This window comes from Belonocnema kinseyi, chromosome 9 (assembly GCF_010883055.1).
Source record: "Belonocnema kinseyi isolate 2016_QV_RU_SX_M_011 chromosome 9, B_treatae_v1, whole genome shotgun sequence".
Taxonomy (NCBI): Eukaryota; Metazoa; Arthropoda; class Insecta; order Hymenoptera; family Cynipidae; genus Belonocnema; species Belonocnema kinseyi.
The window spans coordinates 41068888-41077505 of NC_046665.1; positions in this window are offsets into that span (position 1 = coordinate 41068888).

Consider the following 8618-nt stretch of genomic DNA (forward strand, 5'->3'; position numbering starts at 1 on the left):
CTATGTTCTTATTATTAATTTATTACAAATTTGACTTATAATGTATTTTTATTAATAATAGTTCAGTGTTATAGTCTTTCAGTTGTTGTAATACCATTTAATAAATGTTATCATTGTTAGTATCAATATTGCAGTTATTATTGCTCTTGTCATTGTTGTTATTATTATTTTCTATTATGATATTCTGATCATTATTATTACTATTATTTTGTATTATTATTTTTGTTGTTGTTCTTGTTATTGTTGATGTTGTTGTTATTGGTAAAAATAGATAAAAAATTATAAGTTGATCTTTTCTGAAATAAGAAAGCAAGTCTTTATTGAAAGTGAATTTCACACGCGTTCATCAGTGCAACGAATTTTATTATAAACTCAGTGATAATTCTACAGATAAAAACTTTTCGCTTTTATTTTTAACAATATGTGCGACGCACAATCAGCAGTTCACTTTTACAAGCAGAGTAAATTTATCGTGCATTTAGCTTTGTTGTCTGTGTTATTTTTATTGCAGTAAGTGTTGTGGATACGGTAGTTACCATATATTGATGTATAAATAGTAAGTCTGCATCAGTTGTATCGTATAGTCGTAAATAACTTTCTTTAGTGATTTTTTTTAAACTTGTAAAGTCGCTAAAAAGTCATTTGTTTTTAGTAGTGTTTTTTTAATACGTGAGTATTTTATTCACTTAAATACAAAAGTTGTAGATCTCAAAAAAATTAAGTATGTATACTAAACAGTTTTCTGTGAAATATTTAATAAGCATTACGACGTGTATAAAACGTTTTGAAATAATGAAATAAAGGAATTTAATGCATAAATTAATTGTGTTATTTAATTTACACTCACATGGGTTTCTCTCTTAAAAATGTAGCAGTCGTACTTTTAATGCAAAAATACAGCTTCTTGAATAATTTTACTTATTTTTTTTTTTATTTCAGATTAAAAGATGAAAATTAATCCTTTAAATATTTTCAATTTATTATTAGCATATTTCCAAGCGATGCATATACCAGATAGTGTGACTAGTGTCACTAGCGTGCATTTCCACCCTCACTTGGAAAGGGACATGGGTTTGACTAAAATTATTTCTGTCACGAGTCACGGAGGATCCTTTCCGTCCCCACATGGAAAAAAACGATATCCCTGAGACAACAATATTTTTGCCCTCCGAACTAGAAAGTATAGTTCTTGCACCAATACTACCGGATGGTCCTCACAACTGTAGGAGTACAGGCGTAACAGCTATACAATTATTCCTAAACGTCATATTGCTCCACGAAGAATACAAGTTTGTTGACGTGACAATACGTGAATACGATACGAAGAAGCTTTTACAAAAAAAAAACTCCTCGGGCAAATGACGCTTACCTTCCATTTTAAGAGTAGAGTCGCACGTGTATGCGAAGCAGTGTATTGGTCCCGCGTCAAATCAGTATAGTTGTCTCACCGATACCGCATGGGTCCAGACATCATATACGTGTACTTCGCTGAACTATACTTCTGTATAGTTTGAGAGGCAATACTGTTTTTTTCGTACATGAGATGTTCGAAAAGGATAAGAGTTTGACCAACATTATATACGCGTATGTTATCAGTCACCGGGATGCTTCCCCCTCCCTCCCACGAGGCGTTGGAAAGGAGTATGGGCTTGACCAACATCATTTATGTGGCAAGTCACAGACATGCTATACCACCCCCATGAAAGTTTGGGAATGGTTTTTATTTTACCAAAGTTATATATGTGACTTTCCACAGGGGTGTCCCTCAGATATATCACTAATTTTCTCGGAAACTATAACTTGTGGAAAAACGCATAAAACAAAAAATTGTTGTCTCGATGGGATTTATAACTTTTGTTAAAAAATTTTGCGTATTTTTGCTCACTTGTGAACTTTGATAGATCTTACAAGGCCAAAGCTGCGCATCATAGAGTTCAGTTGCGGTAGCTCAGGGCTTTCAGTAAAGGTGAAAAAGGCCAGCTAGGTCAATTTTATTAGAAAGTACGAAGTGTCGAAAGTCGAGGCTTCTGTATTCCGTAGCAATGGGCTGATAATCTTAGAAACCACATTTTTTATGTACAGAAGAGCCTTCGGTCTGATATGTGGTCTAGAGCCTGAAATTAAGATATGGCCCTACTTCACTATTCTTAAACAAAGGCTTCTACATGCGCCCGTGGCTGCATGCCCACGGATAAAATTTAAAAAGATGCAGAATGGTTTGGCGCGATTATAAACGCTAGCGTACATTAGCGTGATAAGAGCAATTAAGAGATTGCTCAAGATGTCAATAAGTCACCCGGAAGACGAAGCTAGATGGACTTGGGGGACCAAACATACTAGGCTCCTAAGCCACATCAGTACACTGCCGCATTCTAGAAACAAGACAAGACAAAATAATAATATGTATCAACTTCATCAGGGCTTTCTGCGTCCTCAGCATAAACAAGAATGTATGGAAAGCAAATACTAATCAGATCCTCCAAAAGGAAATCTGTACATAGATAACTCTAAAGGACGAGAGCCAGGAGTAGACATATTACAATCTGCTTAAACATCCAACGCGACAACATGGATCAGGAGCAACAAAAAAGTGGACGAGTTGTCGAGGAGCAGCACAGTACGTCATAACATAGGCCGACAGATGAAAGCTATAAGCACAGGATGGATAGAACCAGGAAATCCAAAGTTATCGAAGAAAGACCTGAGGATAGTGGTTCAGATGTTCACAGGGTACAACCAAGTTAACTATTGTAACCATAAAATAAGATAAACTCTCACGAAAAGTACGATAAATAAGCTCAGGCAACAGGCCCTTTGTGTACATTTCATGAAACCCGAGAAAATTAAAATGCAAACGGTGATTGACATCCTGGACTTCACCAAGAGGCCTCAAATCGACCACTATAAGGGAACTGTTCAGGGTGTGGCACAATGGCCTATATTGCACAGCGATTGGTCAAGCTTTTCAACGAGAGCAGCACCAAGAGTGGAGGCCTGCTTTATGCGCAGCACCAAAGCATTATATATAGTTTCCTTAGTTTTTTGTTATTTGAAAAGTGATGTGCTCCTTTGTTTTTATACCAAAATGCTACACATATACCTAGCATTTCCAATATAGCAATAAATAAATATTAAGGACTGATACAATGCGAATAGCAGATGTCGCTGCCGTTGGAGCCATACTCTGGTATGTCTCCACGCCCACTGGCTCCACTAGCGGCCGCAACTGTCAGTCGCAGTTTCCATAGCTTGAACGCCAAGGGGTGCACCTACGTCGATTACTCGCCCGCCTATGAACAAACAATAAGCAACAAAATCACACCATTCTGAATTAAAAACTACCTTATATGTATTCACAAAATTTGTGTAACTCATAAAAGTTCCTAAAATCTTTTAGTTCTAAATGCGGCTAGTTTTAATGCTCGAATCTTAGGCCAGCTTTTATAGGGACCAGTTTTCTTTATATAACACCTTGAAACAAGTCCATTTTTTGGTTTAAATAAAATTTGTTTTCTTCGTATCTAAATTTTGTATATTATTTATGTTTAAATACATACTTTGCCGGGATGTGGCAGACCAGATAAGGCGGTCCAAGGGAAAATATGGAGAGGAGCTGGCAAGATCAGCGAACTTGTGCAGTTGACAGTTCGGCACTATAAGAAGTCAAACGCAAGACAGAGCAGAAGAACAGTTCGGAGAATTTCGATTCACCGTGAAGGCCATGGATGGTACCACTGGAAGATGGTGGTTCAGTCCTGAGTGGTGACAAAGTTAACTGGCAGACTGTCAAGCATGTAAAAAATGACAAGATGAAAATTAGAACTGTGATTTTAGTACTCCTGAAACGCATTGGGGGTGATTCTTTAGGTGCTAAAAAGTAAGATAATAATTGATTGGCTGTTCCTCAGTGGTGTCAAATTTCACTGGCAGACTGTCTAGCATATCGAAAATTCAAGTGAAAAAAAGTTATTTCAGTACTCTTTAAATCCATTGAGGATGATTATGTTTGGTGCAAACAACTAACAAAGAATTTGACTGACAGCTCCTGAGTAGTGCTAAAATTGACTGACATTTTAATCAGCAACCGAATGAAAGTTTTGTCCTTTTCATTAAAAAAAATTTTCATCTACACGGAGAAGAATTAATGTTAAAAAGTAAAATGTAGATGTTCAAGGTTAACATATTATATGTTCAACTATAGGACAACCATCTAGATGTCCGAAGTTAGCATCTGTAAATATTTGAGTTTACTTATTAATGGTCATTTAAGGAATTAATTGATAACTTATTTGTGAATTTTAAATGTGGTTGGTTAAATGTGGTTGTGGTTATATTTAATATTTCTAATTCAAAATAAAAACGGGGAATCTATTTTAAGTTGCTTAAACTCGAATTGTATTTCAAATTTATAAACCTTCTGTCAAATGTGTTAAGTCAATAAACCTAAAACATAAGATCGTTGTTCTCTTCTTTAAAAAGAAAAAGGTCGTTATCCAATTTTATTTAAGGACATATAATTTTTATTCTTTGGAAATGTTCCAAAATTGTAATATTCCATAATTTTAATATTGAATATATATAGCTTTCAAATATAGTCGTGAAATTGCAATGCGCGATGCGCATGCGCTCGAATGGTTTCAACATCTGAATGTGTTTCAGTTTAAAATACAAATATTTTTACGCCTTACATCTTAAAAAGATGTTAAATGTTTGGCATGAATATCTGCATATTAGGTGCTACAATCTTACTCTTTGAACATCTAAATTTAAACATCCATTTTCCTCCGTGTATAGGACACTTCTCTAAAACTAATATGTATATAAAAAATAAACTACGTAAATCTCATTTTTCACGTAAATTCACAGCTCACAACAATGGCTTTCAAGAGTACTAAAATGATGTTTCTTCTCTAGAATTTTTGGCATGTTTGGCAGCCTGACAGTCAACTTTGGCACCACTCAGGAGCTGTCACTCAAACTTCTTGGTAGTTGTTTACACTTAAAAATCATTCCCGATGGGTTTCAAGAGTACTAAAATGACGTTTTTTCACACGAATTTTTGACATTTTTGACAGCCTGTCAGTCAACTTTGGCACTACTCAGGAGCTGCCAGTCAAAATTATTGTTAGTTTATAGCATCCAAACAATCATTCCCCGTGGGTTTGAAGAGTACTAAAATGACGCTTTTTCACTCGAATTTTCGTCCAGTTTAACGATAAATTGTTGCAAAATGCACGAACGGCTGTTAGCCAGTCAACGAGTTTCCAACTGTTGATTATGAAAACAAAAGAAACTGAAATTTTAGTAAGTTCTAAAATGACGTCCATAGAATTGTCGCGAGCTTCCGGATATTTGGAAGACTAATAATATCTACATATATTTTCATAATATATGTCCACGTGGACAAAGTACAGGGAAGGGGGATTTGCTAAAATTCCACAGCTATCTACGAAGGGGAGGGAGGAGGAGGGCCAAAAATTAGTGAAAAATTGTCCACGTGGTATATGGATGGCCCCCAGTCTGTCGTTATGATCACGTTGTACCCTGTAGCCACTCATTTATTGCGCGTAAAACGTTGCCTTAAGTGTGATTTCCCGCAGTTCTACTAGAAGGCGCTGTCATTTTAATGGATGGCAGTTAATTTCAATGGAACGCTGCGGTGGTTATTTATCCTATTTTTTACTTTGATATGTGCATGTGTAGGTGTGTGTGCGTGGTGAGAAAATATATGGTGAGCAAAATGCACCAAATCTTATCCATCTCGAGTATTCACTTCTGAAGTCCCGGATTAAGAATACACAGTAGAAGAACTTCCGCGAACAGCTTCTTGATAAGAAGACACACGGCATCTTCCACAGAAATGTGAAAGGTCATCTATGTCGTATGAGCTAACGTTTGGTTTCCTAAAATCACCTGGATTGAAGTCAGGTACAGAAGGTTTCATTTTAGTGCTTCAAGACGGTGTAATTTTCACTTTAGTATACGGTAAGCATATTTCAAGCTGTAGGCTATACCTACATTCTTTACTTATTATTTTCCTAGTTACTATATAGGCAGGATAGATTTTTGCCCTCAGATATGGGAACGTGGGGTAAGTGTCTAAAAAAGCATTCGGAGAGCTGGGAAAAAGGTCCTGAACTCACAATTATATACGTCTCATAACAGCGTATTATAACCTCCCTTTTTTTATCTATTTAATTATTCTATTTTATTTATTATAATACTAATTAATATATTATTATATTTTAATTATTACTTTATTCGATGATGAACGGACTCATAGTATTTCGTTGACTTTGTAAGAGTGTTAAATTTTGTGATGAAAACGTTTGTATTTCAGTACTGCACAGCCAAAGTATCATGGACCTGTACTGTTCACTTATATATGTCTTATGAATCTACTGCGCATCGATAAGTGTCTTAGAACTACATTGTGCCGTATAGGTCTACTGCGCATTAGTATATTCCAGTGTATCAAGGGACTGTACTGGGCACCTTTATGTTCCTTATAAGTCTACTGCGCATCCTGCGATAATGCTAGACTCCAGAGAACCTTTAGGGGTAACTTATTATGTCAACTGATTCCGTGCTGGTGAAACGACTGAGACGGCGCATGAAATTCTGGAGTACCTAATAGGGGTATACTTCCCGGGTACGGAGTTTGATTACGCGAATGAGGAGGTGACCCATGAGTCACATCCATGTAGTCAATTGTATTGTCACATAAAATAAAATAAAATATTTCATCTATTGATTCAATAAGGATTTCAGTTCTTGGTGGGTTCATTGTGCGGCATCTTTCGGTCATGCTTAGCAATGGAATACACCTGGGTAGCATGAAAGAAGGTTAAGACAATATTCATTGCAACACCGGGTAAGGATAGATACTATGAGGCGAAAATCCTTTTGACCGATCAGCTCTCTATGCGTTTACCTCCCACATTAACAATACAATGCGAAAAGGTAGAGTAGCAAATGCAACATTTCCAGAAATAGAGGGGGCATATGGTAGCACCCCCAATGGAATCCATATACGGTCTGCTGAAACACATGGAGTTAGTGACATGGTAAACAGGTGGATACACTCCTTGTTAAAAAGTAGCACTGTACATACTCATTGATGAACTGATTCTCATTTGAGACAAATCGGTCCCTTGCTCTCAAGACTATGTAGAGGAGCTGTCGACCCTATTAACAGAAAATCATGAAGGTAGCTTAGTGTAACTAATGCAGGCAGTGCTCAATATAGTGAAGCATAGTGCAGGGACCGTTTTTTGTCCGTTAATCGGGCAAGACGGAAGTCATGCATTTTCTTAGAATAAGAAAGCTTCATGCCTTAGAAATCTTAAGTTCTACAATAGAAAAGCAGAATTTTCAAAATCAGCGAAGTAATAGGAAGTATTAGGTATTGGGCCTGTGGATGTGCAATAGGGTAAACCTGGGGCTTAAAACCCAGGAGTAATTACTAGTTATACACAATTATAATCAAACCTATAATAGCATATGCATTCACTATGTGCTTGTCAAAGACTGGACTAATCAGTACTATTAAATAATTGGAAAACCTTTAAAGGAGTTTCTGCTTGGCGATCACTGGTACCATGAAAACAACACCAACAGCAGCTCTTTAGGTTATTCTGGATATCCCGCCATTGCCCCTGATTATACAGAGCTTTGAGACAGCGGAACTCAATAGATCCCTAATAGAAAGCAAACTTAGTGATATTTAGGTGACAGATCTACATGATATCAGTAAACGCACGATATGCGATGATAATATTTTCGCTATGCAAACTAATGTTAGGCCGAGGAAATTATCCTTCTTGAAACCATGTAAGGCCATCTTCCCTAACAGAAAAGAATGGTATGATGAAAAAGGAAGGGAATAATTATGTACACCAGGAGGTTTCGTTTGGTACAAAGATGGCCTTAAAGACTCCTTGAGATCAGGAGCTCAATTGAATGGGAAGAAGCCCAGAGTTGAGGTAAGAGCAGAACTGGGCACATTCCCTAAAATTTTCCAGGCCGAAATAATATTATATAGCCATTAAGTTATTAAAGCTAGCCTTGAGAAAATTTTAAGCGGTTTTATGAAGGTCAGAACATTTACATTTGTTCTTAAAACTAGGCAGCACTTAAGGCTCTTACAACTGAAAAGTTAACTTCCAGACTAGTCTGGAGTTGCCTTCACGATCTTCTTAAGGTTTCTGGTAAAAAACTTCGTCAGTCTGTTCTACGTAATCGCCCATGAAGATATTGAAGGTAATGAAGAATCAGATGCACTGGTTAAGATGACAGCTTCACAATTTCCCTGATTGGCCTGAACTCTACTGTAGTATCTCTTACACATCGGCGAAAGGATCCCTTAGCAAATGTGCCAAGGTCAAACATACAAGATGTTAAAAGGGACAAAAAATTGTTCATTCTAAGAATTGAATATCTCGTACATGTACTAATAGGACTGATGAGGGATGCATACTGGACACTATCGACTGAGAAAAGACTTGACCAACATGAGGACTGGAGACAGCCCTTGTTGTTGAAATGAGTACCGGGGGATTATTTTTTCGAACCAGAAGAATGTCATGGCATCTCATGCAATTAGTGTATGTCTTTAT